This window comes from Oncorhynchus mykiss, chromosome 1 (genome assembly GCF_013265735.2).
Source record: "Oncorhynchus mykiss isolate Arlee chromosome 1, USDA_OmykA_1.1, whole genome shotgun sequence".
Lineage (NCBI taxonomy): Eukaryota > Metazoa > Chordata > Actinopteri > Salmoniformes > Salmonidae > Oncorhynchus > Oncorhynchus mykiss.
This window is the reverse complement of record NC_048565.1, coordinates 90,162,600-90,185,910: the sequence shown is the minus strand read 5'-3', so window position 1 is coordinate 90,185,910 and position 23,311 is coordinate 90,162,600. Positions and strand designations below refer to the sequence as shown.

General features: G+C 44.6%; 1 protein-coding gene across 4 annotated transcripts in view; it reads right to left on the bottom strand.

Moving 5' to 3' along the window:
• The window catches only part of LOC110518596 (paladin), a 160,550-nt gene that overhangs the window by 131,899 nt on the left and 5,340 nt on the right, over positions 1 to 23,311 (bottom strand). The window contains exon 1 of one of the 4 annotated variants that reach the window (XM_036988521.1): positions 8,613 to 8,951. The exons of the other annotated variants lie outside the window; for them this stretch is intronic. The gene's annotated coding sequence lies outside the window, so the exon portion shown is untranslated. Of the gene's footprint in view, positions 1 to 8,612; positions 8,952 to 23,311 lie in introns of those variants that run through there. 4 annotated transcript variants of the gene reach the window in all.

The following is a 23,311-nucleotide window of genomic DNA, read 5'->3' as shown; positions in this document are numbered from 1 at the left end:
GTATAGGGTATAGACCAGGGTATAGACCAGGGAATAGGGTATAGACCAGCGTATAGGGTATAGATCGGGATACAGGCCAGGGTCTAGGGTATATATCAGGGTATAGACCAGGGTATAGGGTATAGGCCAGGGTAATAGACCAGGGGCCAGTGTATAGACCAGGGTATTGGGTATAGACCAAGGTACAGGCGAGGGTGTAGGCCAGGGTATAGACCAGGGTACAGGGTATAGACCAGGGTATAGGGTATAGACCAGGGTATAGGCCATGGTATAGGGTATAGATCAGGGTATAGACCAGGGTATAGGGTATAGACCAGGGTATAGGGTATAGACCAGGGTATAGACCAGGGTATAGACCAGCGTATAGGGTATAGACCAGGGTATAGGGTATAGACCAGGGTATAGACCAGGGAATAGGGTATAGACCAGCGTATAGGGTATAGATCAGGGTATAGACCAGGATATAGGGTATTGACCAGGGTATAGGGTATATACCAGGGTATAGACCAGGGTATAGATCAGGGTATAGACCAGGGTATAGACCAGGGTATAGGGTATAGACCATTACATGAAAGGCAATAAAACACTGCAGTGATAAAGCAAGCATTCTAACATGATTCTCAATTTGATTAAGACCATGTGACCGTGTAAGCAACGGCATGGCGAAACAGTTTCATTCATTCCTTTGAGTCTCCTTTCATTGACATTTCCTGAGAAAGAGATATAGACAGGAAGAGATAGAGAGATAGAGAGACATAGATAGATAGATATATATCTGAGAGAGAGAGAGAGAGAGAGAGAGAGAGAGAGAGAGAGAGAGAGAGAGAGAGACGTTTATGGCTTCCTAGCTAAATGATTTATTATGTTGATGCTGAATTATATTTTCTCTAGAAGTTAAGCGGATTTTTGCCTACTTCTGAATCAGTTGCTGAGGCTCTTTCCCTTGTGGCCCCCAGCAGCCTTCTCACCTAAAGCTAAAGAAGTGCTCATGTAGAATACAGACAGGGCACTAATTACAGTCATGGCAGACCACATTCAGAAGTACTCCCATTTAAACATCAGTGCCAGCCAACCAGCCAGCCAGCATGCCATGCCAACATGGTCTGAAGGCCATGGAACACTGAAACACTCTCAGACCATAGAAAAGGAGAACTGTGGAGGGCTTCCCTCCCTCAACACCAGCCCCCCCTCCCTTCCACCAGAGCTCGCTCCCTTCCACCCACCTGACAGCCAGCATTGGTCCCTTTCAAAGTGGGGGACCAGCCTATTTAAATTCCACCAGTGTCCCAACTTTGCTCTAGAAGCTCCTTCATGCAGACAAAAGGGTTCTAAATGAGAGACAGACAAACAGACAGTGAAAGAGAGACAGACAAACAGACAGAGAAAGAGAGAGACACAGAAAGAGAGACAGACAGAGAAAGAGAGACAGACAGTGAAAGAAAGAGAGACAGACAGACAGAAACAGACAGACAGACACAGAGAGCGACACAGAGACAGAAAGAGACAGAAAGAGACAGACAGACAGACAGACAGACAGACAGACAGACAGACACAGAGCGAGAAAGACAGAGGGACACAGAGCGAGAAAGACAGAGACAGAAAGCGAGAGAGACACAGACAGAGACAGAAAGCGAGAGAGACAGACAGACAGACAGACAGACAGAGACAGGAAGGAGCGTGCAGCAGCTTCAGGATACATCTGTCAGGAGCCTGGTGTGGTGGCCTCCGCCGGTTAATAAGAGGAAGGATACAGAGAGGAGGCCTGCAGAGACCTCCTTATTCACAGCACGGGAGGTGTGAGGGGGTCTCTCTCTCTCTCTCTCTCCGGAACATAATGCTAGCTAGAGGATCAGAAGTTCATGGACATTGAGGATTTCCATGGAGGACATTCACTTAGTCTGACAATGAGAGAGGAACAGAGAGTGACAGTCTGACAGACAGGACTAGAAAAGCTAGGTGTGTCCTATGTTTTGGTAATAAAATACATGATCATGTGTTCTCTCATCTTACTATCTTGTCTATTTTATATATTGTATCTGTGTAAATATCCATGTATATCAGGGTTTAATTTGACTGCCATTCGGGATAAAGAAAAGTAAGTTGGTCCCCTGATGAGGTCAACTAACAGAGTAACAGGCCTTTCTGATGAGGTGAACTAACAGCGTAACAGGCCTTGCAGATGAGGCCAACTAACAGAGTAACAGGCCTTTCTGATGAGGTGAACTAACAGAGTAACAGGCCTTTCTGATGAGGTCAACTAACAGAGTAACAGGCCTTTCTGATGAGGTGAACTAACAGAGTAACAGGCCTTTCTGATGAGGCCAACTAACAGAGTAACAGGCCTTTCTGATGAGGCCAACTAACAGAGTAACAGGCCTTTCTGATGAGGCCAACTAACAGAGTAACAGGCCTTTCTGATGAGGCCAACTAACAGAGTAACAGGCCCTTCAGATGAGGCCAACTAACAGAGTAACAGGCCCTTCAGATGAGGCCAACTAACAGAATGATGCTGGCGTTCTGCCAGGGAGTAGTACACAATCTGTGAAGGGAGTGGTACACAGCATTGTACGAGATCTTCAGTCTCTTGGCAATTTCTCACATGGAATAGCCTTCATTTCTCAGAACAAGAACAGATTGACGAGTTTTAGAAGAAAGTTCTTTGTGTTTCTGGCCATGTTGAGCCTGTAATCGAACCCACAAATGCTGATGCTCCAGATACTCAACTAGTCTAAAGGCCCAGTTTTATTGCTTCTTTAAAACAGTTTCCAGCAGTGCTAACATAATTTCAAAAGGGTTTTCTAATGATCAATTATCCTTTTAAAATGATAAAGAGGAAATGAGCTAACACAACGTGCCATTGAAACACAGGAGTGATGGTTGCTGATAATGGGCCTCTGTACACCTATGTAGATATTCCATTTAAAATAATTATACAATAGTCATTGTTAATGTTGTCAATGTTCACACTGTATTTCTGATCAATTTGATGTTATTGATGCAGCATGTGAAGCAGAGTAACAGGCCTTTCATCCATTAGAAAAATGTGCTTTTCTTTCAAAAACAAAGACATTTCTAAGTGACCCCAAGACTTTTGAACGGTGGTGTAGACTGTGAAGGGGCTGCTTCACATGCTGCATCAGATTGTCTTTCATCACAGAGGTCAGGGTCACAGAGAAGTGGGACTCCACAGGACATTGGTCCAATGTCACAGCCGGCGTTGCCACGGAAATTAGCTCAGCGCTTCCTCTAACACAAATTGTTTTTATTTTCGTTTCAACATTTCCTCTTCAACAGTTGAGTTCCCATGAAGAAATCAGCATATTGTGCAATGGTTGAAGATCAAAATATCCAAAATGCACAAAATGTGTTTTAGGTTTTTTTTAAAAGTCAATGTCTTCTGACTGAGATGTTTATCAGAAAACAACTGTTGAAAGAGGAAGACACGAGGACAACAGTTTGTGCACAAGAACGATGTTTGTTGCTGCACCCATTATTTTGCAATAAGGTTTGTGAATGAAAGCCCTTTGCTTCCTACTCACAGGGTACAGGCCCTTAGCTTCCTACCCACAAGGTACAGATGTCTCTGAAAAATACAGTCAACTCACCACCATACAAGTTAAGAATTATCAGTGAATAGGCTTCCACCCACAGAAAGACTTAATGAAAGAAAGAATGAAAGAAAGAAAGAATGAAAGAAAGAATGAAAGAAAGAATGAAAGAAAGAATGAAAGATATCCCATCCGGTATACTACTGAGTGACACAGTACAGTAGATATCTGGTATACTACTGAGTGACAGTACAGTAGATATCTGGGATGCTACTGAGTGACAGTACAGTAGATATCTGGTATACTACTGAGTGACAGTACAATAGATATCTGGGATACTACTGAGTGACAGTACAGTAGATATCTGGGATACTACTGAGTGACAGTACAGTAGATATCTGGGATACTACTGAGTGACAGTACAGTAGATATCTGGGATACTACTGAGTGACAGTACAGTAGATATCTGGGATACTACTGAGTGACAGTACAGTAGATATCTGGAATACTACTGAGTGACAGTACAGTAGATATCTGGTATACTACTGAGTGACAGTACAGTAGATATCTGGGATACTACTGAGTGACAGTACAGTAGATATCTGGGATGCTACTGAGTGACAGTACAGTAGATATCTGGTATACTACTGAGTGACAGTACAGTAGATATCTGGGATACTACTGAGTGACAGTACAGTAGATATCTGGGATGCTACTGAGTGACAGTACAGTAGATATCTGGTATACTACTGAGTGACAGTACAGTAGATATCTGGGATACTACTGAGTGACAGTACAGTAGATATCTGGTATACTACTGAGTGACATTACAGTAGATATCTGGTATACTACTGAGTGACAGTACAGTAGATATCTGGGATACTACTGAGTGACAGTACAGTAGATATCTTGTATACTACTGAGTGACAGTACATTAGATATCTGGTATATTACTGAGATACAGTACAGTAGCTTTAAAACGTGAAAATCCTACTGTCCAATAAATGATAGCAATGTAGTCAAAAGGCTTCCATGTCCATTCTGTTTCTAGGGAAAATTAATACTGTACACTTTACACTGTTGTCTTTCTGTTTAAATACTGTACACTTTACACTATTGTCTTTCTGTTTAAATACTGTACACTTTACACTGTTGTCTTTCTGTTTAAATACTGTACACTTTACACTATTGTCTTTCTGTTTAAATACTGTACACTTTACACTGTTGTCTTTCTGTTTAAATACTGTACACTTTACACTGTTGTCTTTCTGTTTAAATACTGTACACTTTACACTGTTGTCTTTCTGTTTAAATACTGTACACTTTACACTGTTGTCTTTCTGTTTAAATACTGTACACTTTACACTGTTGTCTTTCTGTTTAAATACTGTACACTTTACACTGTTGTCTTTCTGTTTAAATACTGTACACTTTACACTATTGTCTTTCTGTTTAAATACTGTACACTTTACACTGTTGTCTTTCTGTTTAAATACTGTACACTTTACACTGTTGTCTTTCTGTTTAAATACTGTACACTTTACACTGTTGTCTTTCTGTTTAAATACTGTACACTTTACACTGTTGTCTTTCTGTTTAAATACTGTACACTTTACACTGTTGTCTTTAAAATATATTTAATGTTTTATTGCCACATACACTGGATAGGTGCAGTGTAATGTGTTGTTTTACAGGGTCAGTCATAGTAGTATGATAGGTGTTGTTTTACAGGGTCAGTCATAGTAGTATGATAGGTGTTGTTCTACAGGGTCAGTCATAGTAGTACGATAGGTGTTGTTTTACAGGGTCAGTCATAGTAGTATGATAGGTGTTGTTTTACAGGGTCAGTCATAGTAGTATGATAGGTGTTGTTCTACAGGGTCAGTCATAGTAGTACGATAGGTGTTGTTTTACAGGGTCAGTCATAGTAGTATGATAGGTGTTGTTTTACAGGGTCAGTCATAGTAGTACGATAGGTGTTGTTCTACAGGGTCAGTCATAGTAGTATGATAGGTGTTGTTTTACAGGGTCAGTCATAGTAGTATTATAGGTGTTGTTCTACAGGGTCAGTCATAGTAGTATGATAGGTGTTGTTTTACAGGGTCAGTCATAGTAGTACGATAGGTGTTGTTCTACAGGGTCAGTCATAGTAGTATGATAGGTGTTGTTTTACAGGGTCAGTCATAGTAGTATGATAGGTGTTGTTTTACAGGGTCAGTCATAGTAGTATGATAGGTGTTGTTTTACAGGGTCAGTCATAGTAGTATGATAGGTGTTGTTTTACAGGGTCAGTCATAGTAGTATGATAGGTGTTGTTCTACAGGGTCAGTCATAGTAGTATGATAGGTGTTGTTTTACAGGGTCAGTCATAGTAGTATGATAGGTGTTGTTCTACAGGGTCAGTCATAGTAGTATGATAGGTGTTGTTTTACAGGGTCAGCCATAGTGGTATGATAGGTGTTGTTTTACAGGGTCAGTCATAGTAGTATGATAGGTGTTGTTTTACAGGGTCAGTCATAGTAGTACAATAGGTGCAGTGCAATGTGTTGTTTACAGGGTCAGTCATTGTAGTATGATAGGTGTTGTTCTACAGGGTCAGTCATAGTAGTATGATAGGTGTTGTTTTACAGGGTCAGTCATAGTAGTACAATAGGTGCAGTGTAATGTGTTGCTTCACAGGGTCAGTCATAGTAGTATGATAGGTGTTGTTTTACAGGGTCAGTCATAGTAGTACGATAGGTGTTGTTTTACAGGGTCAGCCATAGTAGTACAATAGGTGTTGTTTTACAGGGTCAGTCATAGTAGTATGATAGGTGTTGTTTTACAGGGTCAGTCATAGTAGTACAATAGGTGTTGTTTTACAGGGTCAGTCATAGTACAGCACCCCTGGAGCCAATCAGAAAGCTGTAACCTATAGACCTGCCACCCTAATAACAGGCCTCCAGGACCATAAGCCCTTAGTGATTTTAAATGACGTTTAAGAAGACAGAGGGCCACGTTTTGACCACACTGCCTTCTTCCAGGAACACGTGGTCCTCTGTAGCTCAGCTGGTAGAGCATGGCTCTTTCGCAACGCCAGGATAACTGGGTTCGATTCCCGGGACCACCCCTTACGTTAAAACATGATGTAAGCATGACTAAGTCTCTGTGGATAAAAGTCTCTGCTAAATCGCATAATATTACTACTATTATTCAAAATCCTACCTGTTAACTTTTGCTACCCAGTAATGACATGTTGAATGTGACGAAACGGCACCCGTTAGTCACATTCTGTTCTCTCACCAGAGCCCGTCCCAAATGGCTCCCTATTCACTACATAGTGCACTGCTTATGTAGCCCTGGTCAAAAGTAGTGCACTATATATAGGGAATAGGGTAGCACAGGGCTCTGGTCTAAAAGTAGTGCACTATATAGGGAATAGGGTAGCACAGGGCTCTGGTCTAAAGTAGTGCACTATATAGGGAATAGGGTAGCACAGGGCTCTTGTCTAAAGTAGTGCACTATATAGGGAATAGGGTAGCACAGGGCTCTGGTCTAAAGTAGTGCACTATATAGGGAATAGGGTAGCACAGGGCTCTGGTCTAAAGTAGTGCACTATATAGGGAATAGGGTAGCACAGGGCTCTGGTCTAAAGTAGTGCACTATATAGGGAATAGGGAATGATGACACAGACGCTCGTCAGTTAAAGCAGAGAGCGTTTAAAAGGGGGGGGCGGTAAATCTATTTTTGAACCAGTGCTGTGTAATTTACTTTATTTCAAGATGGTAATTTCATATCCCCCTATGATTTCAAGGATGAAGTAGTGTGGCCTGGATGTTTTCTGAAACCCCGGAGAATGTTGCTGGCAACACTGTGCTGTCAGCACCGCGAGGACATCGGACAACATTCCATGTCAGAACGAGGAGCTAAAAACCAAATCTGCAGAATCGCCTCTCAAATGCTTTCCGTCCAACCCAATAGCACCTTGTTTCTCCCCTCAGCAGCCTATTAAGAAGGTCAAGTCAGTTTACGACGTCCTCCACATGTAAACACCAGATCAGCAGAACGGCCTCACTACACTCGCAATGCCTTGCTATACATCTTTACTGTACATCTGTTCACATCATTGACTTTCACATCATTTCTTGTCGTGAAGAATTTGTTCTTAACTGACTTGCCTAGTTAAATAAAAAGGTTAAATAAAAAGGTTTAATAAAAAGTGAAATAAAAGATTGAATAAATAAAACATTTGAGAGACACCTTGACAGGAGTTATTGTCAACTTGGTATGTTCTCCCAGCATGCACTGCATTCTCAGGAGTAATGAGGACTACCTAAAGATAGTTGGTGATGTAATGATCCGTAGATCAGCAGGACATAGGGAGAACAGAGACTAACTATCCACCAGTAACCACCACCCCTCATTGTGTTCCAAGACCCCACTAGTATCGAGGCCCACGCTGGGTTCAGGTGACTGGCCAGTCACTGCACTAATGTTGTGTACAGCAGGTCGTCCTTCATTCTAAAAACACAGGTGGGAGGGTTTCCATACTTTAAGTGTGTAGCTTCAGTATGCATACATTTACAAATAACCAAGGCATGGTAATCATGCATATGACATTGTGCAAGGTGGGGTACGCCAACATGACATTCTGCCGTCTGGACGGACAAGCATCAGACGAGACACCCTTCCACGTGGTGTAGCACGGGATCTCCCTACAGGTCATTCACAGGTTGTTGACAGGGACAGACACGGGAGCATTTCTGCAACATGCTCAGAAAGACCTGTCACAATGATCCCTCTGAAGGTGCATCGTTTCTCCCTGAAGTAGTACTGTACTGAGAAACAGATAATAAAAGCCTTGTAGTACTGTACTGTTAACCCAAGAGACACAGATAATAAAAGCCTTGTAGTACTTGTGTCCCTGTAGTACTGTACTGAGACACAGAGAACAAAAGCCTTGTAGTACCTGTGTCCCTGTAGTACTGTACTGAGAAACAGAGAATAAAAGCCTTGTAGTACCTATGTCCCTGTAGTACTGTACTGTTAACCCAAGAGAAACAGAGAATAAAAGCCTTGTAGTACCTGTGTCCTGCACACCATCCAGGGGGTGGAAGTCTTGAAGATTGAGAATAAAACAGGACAACAGTCTATGTCTCCGTCAGACTGACATTCTTACAGTCCCCTCTGCTCTGCTCTCTGTGGTTGTCGAGGCTGGCTTCAGTCCGGTAGTTGACTGTGTCTGTCTGTTAAGGTCTGGTCTGTTCAGGCTGGCTTCAGTCCGGTGGTTGACTGTGTCTGTCTGTTAAGGTCTGGTCTGTTCAGGCTGGCTTCAGTCCGGTAGTTGACTGTGTCTGTCTGTTAAGGTCTGGTCTGTTCAGGCTGGCTTCAGTCCGGTAGTTGACTGTGTCTGTCTGTTAAGGTCTGGTCTGTTCAGGCTGGCTGGTTCCAGTATTATGTGAAGCGGTTGCTCATCATTAACACCTCCTTATAAAGAACGGGATGAGTCAATGACAGAGCTCTTCAGTCAGTCAGGATGCAGTGGAGAGGAGCGGCAGGCAGACAGACAGCTAACTCACCACAGAGAGAGAGAGAGAGAGAGAGAGAGAGAGACACACACACACACGAGTCGCAACGACTAAAGAACGACACACAGCTCAGGAACAGACAGATTGGTGACAGGGTGTGTGTGTTTGTGTGCGCATGCATTTGAAGAGGATGTGGGGGAGGACCCTGAGTGCCTTACTACTCATCAGCCGGTTCACCATCTAAATCACCAGCTTGGGCTCCTGGAAACAGCATGCCTTCTACACGACGACAAACACAGCACAGACAGACAGCACAGACAGAGAGCACAGAGAGACAGCACAGCACAGACAGCACAGAGAGACAGACAGCACAGACAGACAGCACAGAGAGACAGACAGCACAGACAGACAGCACAGAGAGACAGCACAGAGATACAGCACAGAGACAAAAGCACAGAGACACAGCACAGAGAGACAGCACAGAGAGACAGCAGACACACAGACATGAAATGAACTCAAAGGACGTCTTTGGTAAAAAATAAATAATAAGAAGAATTCCGTCAAATGGTAAAAAGAGACCAAGCTGCAATTTATGTTCCCATCCTGGTTTATCAGTCCCAGCGTTTCCCACAGTCACCCTCACCATTACTGTATACTGCAGAACTACACAGACACAACAGACACACAGCACCCGAGGGAGATGGGTAATCACAGCACCCGAGGGAGATGGGTAATCACAGCACCCTAGGGAGATGGGTAATCACAGCACCCCGAGGGAGATGGGTAATCACAGCACCCTAGGGAGATGGGTAATCACAGCACCCGAGGGAGATGGGTAATCACAGCACCCGAGGGAGATGGGTAATCACAGCACCCTAGGGAGATGGGTAATCACAGCACCCGAGGGAGATGGGTAATCACAGCACCCTAGGGAGATGGGTAATCACAGCACCCTAGGGAGATGGGTAATCATAGCACCCTAGGGAGATGGGTAATCACAGCACCCCGAGGGAGATGGGTAATCACAGCACCCTAGGGAGATGGGTAATCACAGCACCCGAGGGAGATGGGTAATCACAGCACCTGAGGGAGATGGGTAATCACAGCACCCTAGGGAGATGGGTAATCACAGCACCCTAGGGAGATGGGTAATCACAGCACCCGAGGGAGATGGGTAATCACAGCACCCTAGGGAGATGTGTAATCACAGCACCCAAGGGAGATGGGTAATCACAGCACCCAGCTGAGAGGTAACCAGCACGTTGTTGATATTGCGTAATGTAGTGCCACGTACTAATTACTTCATTCATTAGCAATTAACGTATGATGTCATTTCATCTCAGAGGGCAAATAGACTTCCAGCTGAGATAAGAGGAACAGCTGGCTAAGAACATCTGCTACAGGTTGAGCTGTATACACAGGGCTGTGTGTCTGTGTGTCTGACTGGAGGATGTGGTGGTAGTAGTAACATCTACTACAGGTTGAGCTGTATACACAGGGCTGTGTGTCTGACTGGAGGATGTAGTGGTAGTAGTAACATCTACTACAGGTTGAGCTGTATACACAGGGCTGTGTGTTCTGACTGGAGGATGTAGTGGTAGTAGTAACATCTACTACAGGTTGAGCTGTATACACAGGGCTGTGTGTTCTGACTGGAGGATGTAGTGGTAGTAGTAACATCTGCTACAGGTTTTGCTGTATACACAGGGCTGTGTGTTCTGACTGGAGGATGTGGTGGTAGTAGTAACATCTACTACAGGTTGAGCTGTATACACAGGGCTGTGTGTTCTGACTGGAGGATGTAGTGGTAGTAGTAACATCTACTACAGGTTGAGCTGTATACACAGGGCTGTGTGTCTGTGTGTTCTGACTGGAGGATGTGGTGGTAGTAGTAACATCTACTACAGGTTGAGCTGTATACACAGGGCTGTGTGTTCTGACTGGAGGATGTAGTGGTAGTAGTAACATCTACTACAGGTTGAGCTGTATACACAGGGCTGTGTGTCTGACTGTAGGATGTGGTGGTAGTAGTAACATCTACTACAGGTTGAGCTGTATACACAGGGCTGTGTGTCTGACTGGAGGATGTAGTGGTAGTAGTAACATCTACTACAGGTTGAGCTGTATACACAGGGCTGTGTGTTCTGACTGGAGGATGTAGTGGTAGTAGTAACATCTGCTACAGGTTGAGCTGTATACACAGGGCTGTGTGTCTGTGTGTTCTGACTGGAGGATGTGGTGGTAGTAGTAACATCTACTACAGGTTGAGCTGTATACACAGGGCTGTGTGTCTGACTGGAGGATGTGGTGGTAGTAGTAACATCTACTACAGGTTGAGCTGTATACACAGGGCTGTGTGTTCTGACTGGAGGATGTAGTGGTAGTAGTAACATCTACTACAGGTTGAGCTGTATACACAGGGCTGTGTGTCTGTGTGTTCTGACTGGAGGATGTGGTGGTAGTAGTAACATCTACTACAGGTTGAGCTGTATACACAGGGCTGTGTGTCTGACTGTAGGATGTGGTGGTAGTAGTAACATCTACTACAGGTTGAGCTGTATACACAGGGCTGTGTGTTCTGACTGGAGGATGTGGTGGTAGTAGTAACATCTACTACAGGTTGAGCTGTATACACAGGGCTGTGTGTCTGACTGGAGGATGTGGTGGTAGTAGTAACATCTACTACAGGTTGAGCTGTATACACAGGGCTGTGTGTCTGACTGGAGGATGTGGTGGTAGTAGTAACATCTACTACAGGTTGAGCTGTATACACAGGGCTGTGTGTCTGACTGGAGGATGTGGTGGTAGTAGTAACATCTACTACAGGTTGAGCTGTATACACAGGGCTGTGTGTCTGACTGTAGGATGTGGTGGTAGTAGTAACATCTACTACAGGTTGAGCTGTATACACAGGGCTGTGTCTCTGACTGGAGGATGTGGTGGTAGTAGTAACATCTACTACAGGTTGAGCTGTATACACAGGGCTGTGTGTCTGACTGGAGGATGTAGTGGTAGTAGTAACATCTACTACAGGTTGAGCTGTATACACAGGGCTGTGTGTCTGACTGGAGGATGTGGTGGTAGTAGTAACATCTACTACAGGTTGAGCTGTATACACAGGGCTGTGTGTTCTGACTGGAGGATGTGGTGGTAGTAGTAACATCTACTACAGGTTGAGCTGTATACACAGGGCTGTGTGTCTGACTGGAGGATGTAGTGGTAGTAGTAACATCTACTACAGGTTGAGCTGTATACACAGGGCTGTGTGTCTGACTGGAGGATGTGGTGGTAGTAGTAACATCTACTACAGGTTGAGCTGTATACACAGGGCTGTGTGTCTGACTGGAGGATGTAGTGGTAGTAGTAACATCTACTACAGGTTGAGCTGTATACACAGGGCTGTGTGTCTGACTGGAGGATGTGGTGGTAGTAGTAACATCTACTACAGGTTGAGCTGTATACACAGGGCTGTGTGTTCTGACTGGAGGATGTGGTGGTAGTAGTAACATCTACTACAGGTTGAGCTGTATACACAGGGCTGTGTGTCTGACTGGAGGATGTGGTGGTAGTAGTAACATCTACTACAGGTTGAGCTGTATACACAGGGCTGTGTGTCTGACTGGAGGATGTGGTGGTAGTAGTAACATCTACTACAGGTTGAGCTGTATACACAGGGCTGTGTGTCTGACTGGAGGATGTGGTGGTAGTAGTAACATCTACTACAGGTTGAGCTGTATACACAGGGCTGTGTGTCTGACTGGAGGATGTGGTGGTAGTAGTAACATCTACTACAGGTTGAGCTGTATACACAGGGCTGTGTGTTCTGACTGGAGGATGTGGTGGTAGTAGTAACATCTACTACAGGTTGAGCTGTATACACAGGGCTGTGTGTCTGTGTGTCTGACTGGAGGATGTGGTGGTAGTAGTAACATCTACTACAGGTTGAGCTGTATACACAGGGCTGTGTGTTCTGACTGGAGGATGTGGTGGTAGTAGTAACATCTACTACAGGTTGAGCTGTATACACAGGGCTGTGTGTTCTGACTGGAGGATGTGGTGGTAGTAGTAACATCTACTACAGGTTGAGCTGTATACACAGGGCTGTGTGTTCTGACTGGAGGATGTGGTGGTAGTAGTAACATCTACTACAGGTTGAGCTGTATACACAGGGCTGTGTGTTCTGACTGGAGGATGTGGTGGTAGTAGTAACATCTACTACAGGTTGAGCTGTATACACAGGGCTGTGTGTCTGACTGGAGGATGTGGTGGTAGTAGTAACATCTACTACAGGTTGAGCTGTATACACAGGGCTGTGTGTCTGACTGGAGGATGTGGTGGTAGTAACACATTGTGTCATCTCTAGTCCTCTCACACACACACACACACACACACACAGCACTGAGGTAGAGAAGCAGGAAGCGCTCAATCAAGAGCTCTGACAAGCCGTTTCCCAACAAATCAGAGATAAAAAGCAAAAGAAGAGAAATTTGTAAAAAATAATAATAGTAAATAGTAACACAATAAAATAACAATAATGAGACTATATACAAGGAGTACCAGTACCCCTGTAGTATTATAATAATGAGACTATATACAAGGAGTACCAGTACCCCTGTAGTATTATAATAATGAGACTATATACAAGGAGTACCAGTACCCCTGTAGTATTATAATAATGAGACTATATACAAGGAGTACCAGTACCCCTGTAGTATTATAATAATGAGACTATATACAAGGAGTACCAGTACCCCTGTAGTATTATAATAATGAGACTATATACAAGGAGTACCAGTACCCCTGTAGTATTATAATAATGAGACTATATACAAGGAGTACCAGTACCCCTGTAGTATTATAATAATGAGACTATATACAAGGAGTACCAGTACCCCTGTAGTATTATAATAATGAGACTATATACAAGGAGTACCAGTACCCCTGTAGTATTATAATAATGAGACTATATACAAGGAGTACCAGTACCCCTGTAGTATTATAATAATGAGACTATATACAAGGAGTACCAGTACCCCTGTAGTATTATAATAATGAGACTATATACAAGGAGTACAAGTACCCCTGTAGTATTATAATAATGAGACTATATACAAGGAGTACCAGTACCCCTGTAGTATTATAATAATGAGACTACATACAAGGAGTACCAGTACCCATGTAGTATTATAATAATGAGACGATATACAAGGAGTACCAGTACCCCTGTTGTATTATAATAATGAGACTATATACAAGGAGTACTAGTACCCCTGTAGTATTATAATAATGAGACTATATACAAGGAGTACCAGTACCCCTATAGTATCATAATAATGAGACTATATACAAGGAGTACCGGTACAGAGTCAATGTGCAGAGGTACGAGGTAGTTGAAGTAGGGCTGGGCGATATGGCCAAAATATCATATGGTGATTTTCACATTTTGGACAGTGCGACTGTATTTTATGTCTTTGACTAATAAAAGTTCTACATTTGCTTTATGAGTCGGGCGTGACCCTAGGGTGGCAACACAAATATTCTACATGATTTCAATGGGTCTTTTCTCCATTCTGATTGGTTTATACTGTTTAATTCAACTTCAATCTCAAATTATTTCCTGCATTTCCATTAATTTCTGCATTTCCTGCACTCATTTCCATACTGCCACGATATGGAGAAAAATGCTAGGCCTTATTTTTAACCAAAATGTTGCAATTACGATTTAGATCAAAACAGTTGGGTGAACTTTTGGAATCGTGGAAATAGAATGTTTATTATAATTCTATAGTTAGAATATAAATAATAGTGGGCACTTTGAATACAGTTTTGTTTGACATGACAACGAATGAAAATGCCATGAACGAGTTATTGTGACAGGGTAGGAACCAAAGTGATGTTCAGTGTTTCCTAGGGGACCCTATAATCTTTGGCTTCATTAAATCTTTATTCATAAAGCCAACATATTCATGCTTCATATATCCCTCTTTGATTTAGAAGATAATGTTAGCTAGCCAGCTAACTAGCGATTAGCATTAGTGGCTAACACGATTTAGCGTAACTTGCTAAGAAAATACAAACTAGCTGTTTGCAGATGTAAGAAACACAAACCTATACTGTAATTGTAGAATGCTTTTGGATTTATATTAAGATCAAAGTGGAAACAACATCGTTTTCATCAACATTGTTGCATGTGCTGCACTGACCATGCAGACTGAACGAAAGTGTCTCGTGGTCAAGCAACAACAAATGCGCTCCTTGAGAGACAGGGGGCGGGGCTTAGTCTGTGTGGAAAGGGGCGTGGAGAGAGAGAGAGAGAGAGAGAGGTGAGGGATGACTCAAGTAGCGGAGTAAACTATAAAAATGGACTTTACACACGGTGTATCACATTTAACAAACCAAACATTCAAATACCGTTATAGAGGGTAAAGTAAAAACCCATAGCAGTCCGTTCATAAATACCAGTATATAGTAAAATACGGTATACCACCCAGCCCTAAGTTGAAGTAATTGAACAATTAACTTTTTGAGGATCTGTGGTCCCATACCAAATATTTTCAGCCTCCTGAGGGGTAAGAGGCTTTGTCGTCCCCTCTCCACGACTGTGTTGGTGTGTTTGGACCATGATAGGTCCTTAGTGATTTGGACAACGAGGAACCTGAAGCATTCACCTTGCTCCACTATAGGCCCATCGATGTGAATGGGGGCGTGGCTCGGCCCTCCATTTCCTGTGGTCCACAATCATCTCTTTTGTCTTGCCTCACATTGAGGGAGAGGTTGTTGACCTGGCAACCACACTGCCAGGTCTCTGACCTCCTCCCTATAGGCCGTCTCCTTGTTGTTGGTGATCAGGCTTAGCACCGTTGTGTCGTCGGCAAACGTAATGATGGTGTTGGAGTAGAGCAAGGTCACGCAGTCATGGGTGAGTACAGGAGTGTTTACTGTTGAGTGTCATGATATGAATATTACATTGAGTGCTGCTGTACTGTCTCACGGATTCCTTCTTCCTACTACTGCTGGAGGCTCCAGGCCAAGGCTCTGCTGCTGGAGGCTCCAGGCCAAGGCTCTGCTGCTGGAGGCTCCAGGCCAAGGCTCTGCTGCTGGAGGCTCCAGGCCAAGGCTCTGCTGCTGGAAGCTCCAGGCCAAGGCTCTGCTGCTGGAGGCTCCAGGCCAAGGCTCTGCTGCTGGAGGCTCCAGGCCAAGGCTGTGATGCTGGAGGCTACAGACCAAGGCTGTGATGCTGGAGGCTACAGACCAAGGCTGTGATGCTGGAGGCTACAGACCAAGGCTGTGATGCTGGAGGCTACAGACCAAGGCTGTGATGCTGGAGGCTACAGACCAAGGCTGTGATGCTGGAGGCTACAGACCAAGGCTGTGATGCTGGAGGCTACAGACCAAGGCTGTGATGCTGGAGGCTACAGACCAAGACTCTGATGCTGGAGGCTACAGGCCAAGGCTGTGATGCTGGAGGCTACAGACCAAGGCTGTGATGCTGGAGGATACAGACCAAGACTCTGATGCTGGAGGCTACAGGCCAAGGCTGTGATGCTGGAGGCTACAGACCAAGACTCTGATGCTGGAGGCTACAGACCAAGGCTCTGATGCTGGAGGCTACAGACCAAGGCTCTGATGTTCAAGAAATTATTGCAATATCATCATGAATGAGAAACAGCGTCTTTCTGGAGAATGTGAACTGCCATATCTTGCAGGGGATGAATACTGAGACGGAGGATTTCATTTACAAAGCTGCAAAAGCAGTGGGAGAAGCATTTGATAATGTCATTATCAATGTAGACTGGCCCTTTGATTCATTCTGATTAGATTTTTTTTATGAATTCATAAAGCGTACCTCCTTCAGACTGAAATGTTTCCTCGTCTGTTTTAAACACATCTTGGCAATAAGACTCAAAACGTTTCCAGATCATTTTTACACGTCTGCTTCCTGAAATAGACGATCAGATCGTTTGGTGGTCCATGTTCTCTTAAAACAACAATTAACCACCCTGCCCTAGTGTGTAGTAACACTGTCATTAACCACCCTGCCCTAGTGTGTAGTAACACTGTCATTAACCACCCTGCCCTAGTGTGTAGTAACACTGTCATTAACCACCCTGCCCTAGTGTGTAGTAAGTCATTAACCACCCTGCCCTAGTGTGTAGTAACACTGTCATTAACCACCCTGCCCTAGTGTGTAGTAACACTGTCATTAACCACCCTGCCCTAGTGTGTAGTAACACTGTCATTAACCACCCTGCCCTGGTGTGTAGTAACACTGTCATTAACCACCCTGCCCTAGTGTGGAGTAACACTGTCATTAACCACCCTGCCCTGGTGTGTAGTAACACTGTCATTAACCACCCTGCCCTAGTGTGGAGTAACACTGTCATTAACCACCCTGCCCTGGTGTGGAGTAACACTGTCATTAACCACCCTGCCCTAGTGTGGAGTAACACTGTCATTAACCACCCTGCCCTAGTGTGTAGTAACACTGTCATTAACCACCCTGCCCTAGTGTGGAGTAACACTGTCATTAACCACCCTGCCCTGGTGTGGAGTAACACTGTCATTAACCACCCTGCCCTAGTGTGGAGTAACACTGTCATTAACCACCCTGCCCTAGTGTGTAGTAACACTGTCATTAACCACCCTGCCCTAGTGTGGAGTAACACTGTCATTAACCACCCTGCCCTAGTGTGGAGTAACACTGTCATTAACCACCCTGCCCTAGTGTGGAGTAACACTGTCATTAACCACCCTGCCCTAGTGTGGAGTAACACTGTCATTAACCACCCTGCCCTAGTGTGTAGTAACACTGTCATTACATTAACCACCCTGCCCTAGTGTGTAGTAACACTGTCATTAACCACCCTGCCCTAGTGTGTAGTAACACTGTCATTAACCACCCTGCCCTAGTGTGTAGTAACACTGTCATTAACCACCCTGCCCTAGTGTGGAGTAACACTGTCATTAACCACCCTGCCCTAGTGTGTAGTAACACTGTCATTAACCACCCTGCCCTAGTGTGTAGTAACACTGTCATTACATTAACCACCCTGCCCTAGTGTGGAGTAACACTGTCATTAACCACCCTGCCATAGTGTGTAGTAACACTGTCATTAACCACCCTGCCCTAGTGTGTAGTAACACTGTCATTACATTAACCACCCTGCCCTAGTGTGGAGTAACACTGTCATTAACCACCCTGCCCTAGTGTGGAGTAACACTGTCATTAACCACCCTGCCCTAGTGTGTAGTAACACTGTCATTAACCACCCTGCCCTAGTGTGTAGTAACACTGTCATTAACCACCCTGCCCTAGTGTGTAGTAACACTGTCATTAACCACCCTGCCCTAGTGTGTAGTAACACTGTCATTAACCACCCTGCCCTAGTGTGTAGTAACACTGTCATTAACCACCCTGCCATAGTGTGTAGTAACACTGTCATTAACCACCCTGCCCTAGTGTGTAGTAACACTGTCATTAACCACCCTGCCCTAGTGTGTAGTAACACTGTCATTAACCACCCTGCCCTAGTGTGTAGTAACACTGTCATTAACCACCCTGCCCTAGTGTGTAGTAACACTGTCATTAACCACCCTGCCCTAGTGTGTAGTAACACTGTCATTAACCACCCTGCCCTAGTGTGTAGTAAGTCATTAACCACCCTGCCCTAGTGTGTAGTAACACTGTCATTAACCACCCTGCCCTAGTGTGTAGTAACACTGTCATTAACCACCCTGCCCTAGTGTGGAGTAACACTGTCATTAACCACCCTGCCCTAGTGTGTAGTAACACTGTCATTAACCACCCTGCCCTAGTGTGGAGTAACACTGTCATTAACCACCCTGCCCTAGTGTGTAGTAACACTGTCATTAACCACCCTGCCCTAGTGTGTAGTAAGTCATTAACCACCCTGCCCTAGTGTGTAGTAACACTGTCATTAACCACCCTGCCCTAGTGTGGAGTAACACTGTCATTAACCACCCTGCCCTAGTGTGGAGTAACACTGTCATTAACCACCCTGCCCTGGTGTGGAGTAACACTGTCATTACATCAACCACCCTGCCCTAGTGTGTAGTAATACTGTCATTAACCACCCTGCCCTAGTGTGTAGTAACACTGTCATTAACCACCCTGCCCTAGTGTGTAGTAACACTGTCATTACATCAACCACCCTGCCCTAGTGTGTAGTAACACTGTCATTAACCACCCTGCCCTAGTGTGGAGTAACACTGTCATTAACCACCCTGCCCTAGTGTGTAGTAACACTGTCATTAACCACCCTGCCCTAGTGTGTAGTAACACTGTCATTAACCACCCTGCCCTAGTGTGTAGTAACACTGTCATTAACCACCCTGCCCTAGTGTGTAGTAACACTGTCATTAACCACCCTGCCCTGGTGTGGAGTAACACTGTCATTACATCAACCACCCTGCCATAGTGTGTAGTAACACTGTCATTAACCACCCTGCCCTAGTGTGGAGTAACACTGTCATTACATTAACCACCCTGCCCTAGTGTGGAGTAACACTGTCATTAACCACCCTGCCCTAGTGTGTAGTAACACTGTCATTAACCACCCTGCCCTAGTGTGTAGTAAGTCATTAACCACCCTGCCCTAGTGTGTAGTAACACTGTCATTAACCACCCTGCCCTAGTGTGGAGTAACACTGTCATTACATTAACCACCCTGCCCTAGTGTGTAGTAACACTGTCATTAACCACCCTGCCCTAGTGTGTAGTAACACTGTCATTAACCACCCTGCCCTAGTGTGTAGTAACACTGTCATTAACCACCCTGCCCTAGTGTGTAGTAACACTGTCATTAACCACCCTGCCCTAGTGTGTAGTAACACTGTCATTAACCACCCTGCCCTAGTGTGTAGTAAGTCATTAACCACCCTGCCCTAGTGTGTAGTAACACTGTCATTAACCACCCTGCCCTAGTGTGGAGTAACACTGTCATTACATTAACCACCCTGCCCTAGTGTGTAGTAACACTGTCATTAACCACCCTGCCCTAGTGTGTAGTAACACTGTCATTAACCACCCTGCCCTAGTGTGTAGTAACACTGTCATTAACCACCCTGCCCTAGTGTGTAGTAACACTGTCATTAACCACCCTGCCCTAGTGTGGAGTAACACTGTCATTACATTAACCACCCTGCCCTAGTGTGGAGTAACACTGTCATTAACCACCCTGCCCTAGTGTGTAGTAACACTGTCATTAACCACCCTGCCCTAGTGTGTAGTAACACTGTCATTAACCACCCTGCCCTAGTGTGGAGTAACACTGTCATTACATTAACCACCCTGCCCTAGTGTGGAGTAACACTGTCATTAACCACCCTGCCCTAGTGTGTAGTAACACTGTCATTAACCACCCTGCCCTAGTGTGTAGTAACACTGTCATTAACCACCCTGCCCTAGTGTGTAGTAACACTGTCATTACATCAACCACCCTGCCCTAGTGTGTAGTAACACTGTCATTAACCACCCTGCCCTAGTGTGGAGTAACACTGTCATTAACCACCCTGCCCTAGTGTGTAGTAACACTGTCATTAACCACCCTGCCCTAGTGTGTAGTAACACTGTCATTACATCAACCACCCTGCCCTAGTGTGTAGTAACACTGTCATTAACCACCCTGCCCTAGTGTGGAGTAACACTGTCATTAACCACCCTGCCCTAGTGTGTAGTAACACTGTCATTAACCACCCTGCCCTAGTGTGTAGTAACACTGTCATTACATCAACCACCCTGCCCTAGTGTGTAGTAACACTGTCATTAACCACCCTGCCCTAGTGTGTAGTAACACTGTCATTAACCACCCTGCCCTAGTGTGTAGTAACACTGTCATTAACCACGCTGCCCTAGTGTGTAGTAACACTGTCATTAACCACCCTGCCCTAGTGTGTAGTAACACTGTCATTAACCACCCTGCCCTAGTGTGTAGTAACACTGTCATTAACCACCCTGCCCTAGTGTGTAGTAACACTGTCATTAACCACCCTGCCCTAGTGTGTAGTAACACTGTCATTAACCACCCTGCCCTAGTGTGTAGTAACACTGTCATTAACCACCCTGCCCTAGTGTGTAGTAACACTGTCATTAACCACCCTGCCCTAGTGTGTAGTAACACTGTCATTAACCACCCTGCCCTAGTGTGTAGTAAGTCATTAACCACCCTGCCCTAGTGTGTAGTAACACTGTCATTAACCACCCTGCCCTAGTGTGTAGTAACACTGTCATTAACCACCCTGCCCTAGTGTGTAGTAACACTGTCATTAACCACCCTGCCCTAGTGTGTAGTAACACTGTCATTAACCACCCTGCCCTAGTGTGTAGTAACACTGTCATTAACCACTGTCATTATTAGCATGTTGTTACACAGTCCTTCAGTAATTACAATGACTGTCGTCATTAAGCTCTGCAGCTCTCATGGAAAGTGGACTCGGTACACTGAGGCCAACATGTCAAACCAAGACTGTCCTGCCTCCGATATTCATCTCTCCACAGAAGAGGAAAAAGAGCAGAGCAGAAGTGAGAGAACCGTCACAGCTCATGTTCCATGGCGGGACAGAGCAGCACTCTCTCCACGGAGCTGTTGTACCAGTCAGAACCAGAAGGATCAGGGTAATGTCCCCTATCTAAGTTCCAAGTTCCCGACATCCTGCCCTGGCCAATATCCTTCTAACCCTAACCCATATCCAACATCCTTCTATAATGTAACACAATGAATCCCTCCTTCCATCTCTCCTTCCTTTTCCACACAGGGACTCTTCAGTTCATTCTCCCCAGTGGCACTGTACTGACACCTGTGTTTATAGTGTACTCTGTCTACAACCTTAGACAGAACTATGCAAAGACCCCTTCTCCAGACAAGAATGTAAATAAAAGAGTTCCAGACAGGGAGAAGGCTGACAGAGAACAAGGTTCCTCTTCACAGCCTCAAAGTAGAGCAGCAGATCAATACACTTAACACAGTATTTGATTTATTAGGAGAGAATAGAGCAGAGCTGCTCTGGAATAGATGGGGGACAGACAATATGCTGAGAATAGAAACAGGAAGAAAAGAATAGAGAATAGAGAGGGCGGGCGAGCCAGAACAAACTGGCAGGATGTCTCTAGTGCAACGTCCCCTGAGACAAAGAAGTTGGAAATATATGTTGTAAGTATGTCAGATAATGTAGACTAGAACATTTTAAAAAACACTCTAGTCATCCACTCAAAGCTAATGTTGCGCCACCCAGTGGCAGAAATAACCATTGCACTACCTTGGCTTGGACATAAAAAACATTATTCCAGAATGGCTGAGGAATGGTAACTAAATAAGTAAAGACATTAGGGCTGACCCCATTATAGAGGCCCGTCTCAGTGGACTGATCCATTATAGAGGCCTGTCTCAGTGGACTGATCCATTATAGAGGCCTGTCTCAGTGGACTAACCCATTATAGAGGCCTGTCTCAGTGGACTAACCCATTATAGAGGTCTGTCTCAGTGGACTGATCCATTATAGAGGCCTGTCTCAGTGGACTGATCCATTATAGAGGTCTGTCTCAGTGGACTAACCCATTATAGAGACCTGTCTCAGTGGACTGATCCATTATAGAGGCCTGTCTCAGTGGACTAACCCATTATAGAGGCCTGTCTCAGTGGACTGATCCATTATAGAGGCCTGTCTCAGTGGACTGATCCATTATAGAGGTCTGTCTCAGTGGACTAACCCATTATAGAGACCTGTCTCAGTGGACTAACCCATTATAGAGGCCTGTCTCAGTGGACTAACCCATTATAGAGGCCTGTCTCAGTGGACTAGCCAATTATAGAGGCCTGTCTCAGTGGACTAGCCCATTATAGAGGCCTGTCTCAGTGGACTAACCCATTATAGAGGTCTGTCTCTGTGGACTTATCCATTATAGAGGCCTGTCTCAGTGGACTGATCCATTATAGAGGCCTGTCTCTGAATGTATTTAATGTTGTTTACACTGTTCCAAACAAGCAGACAAATAATATTGTAATCAAACAGCACCTGTTATTTTATTTATTATTATTATTTAACTAGGCAAGTCAGTCACGGCCTTGTTCAGGGGCAGAATGACAGATTTTTACCTTGTCAGTTCGGGGGATTCGATCCTGCAACCTTTCAGTTACTAGTCCAATGCTCTAACCACTAGGCTACCCTGCCGTCCCTACACTCTAACCACTAGGCTACCCTGCCGCCCTACACTCTAACCACTAGGCTACCCTGCCGTCC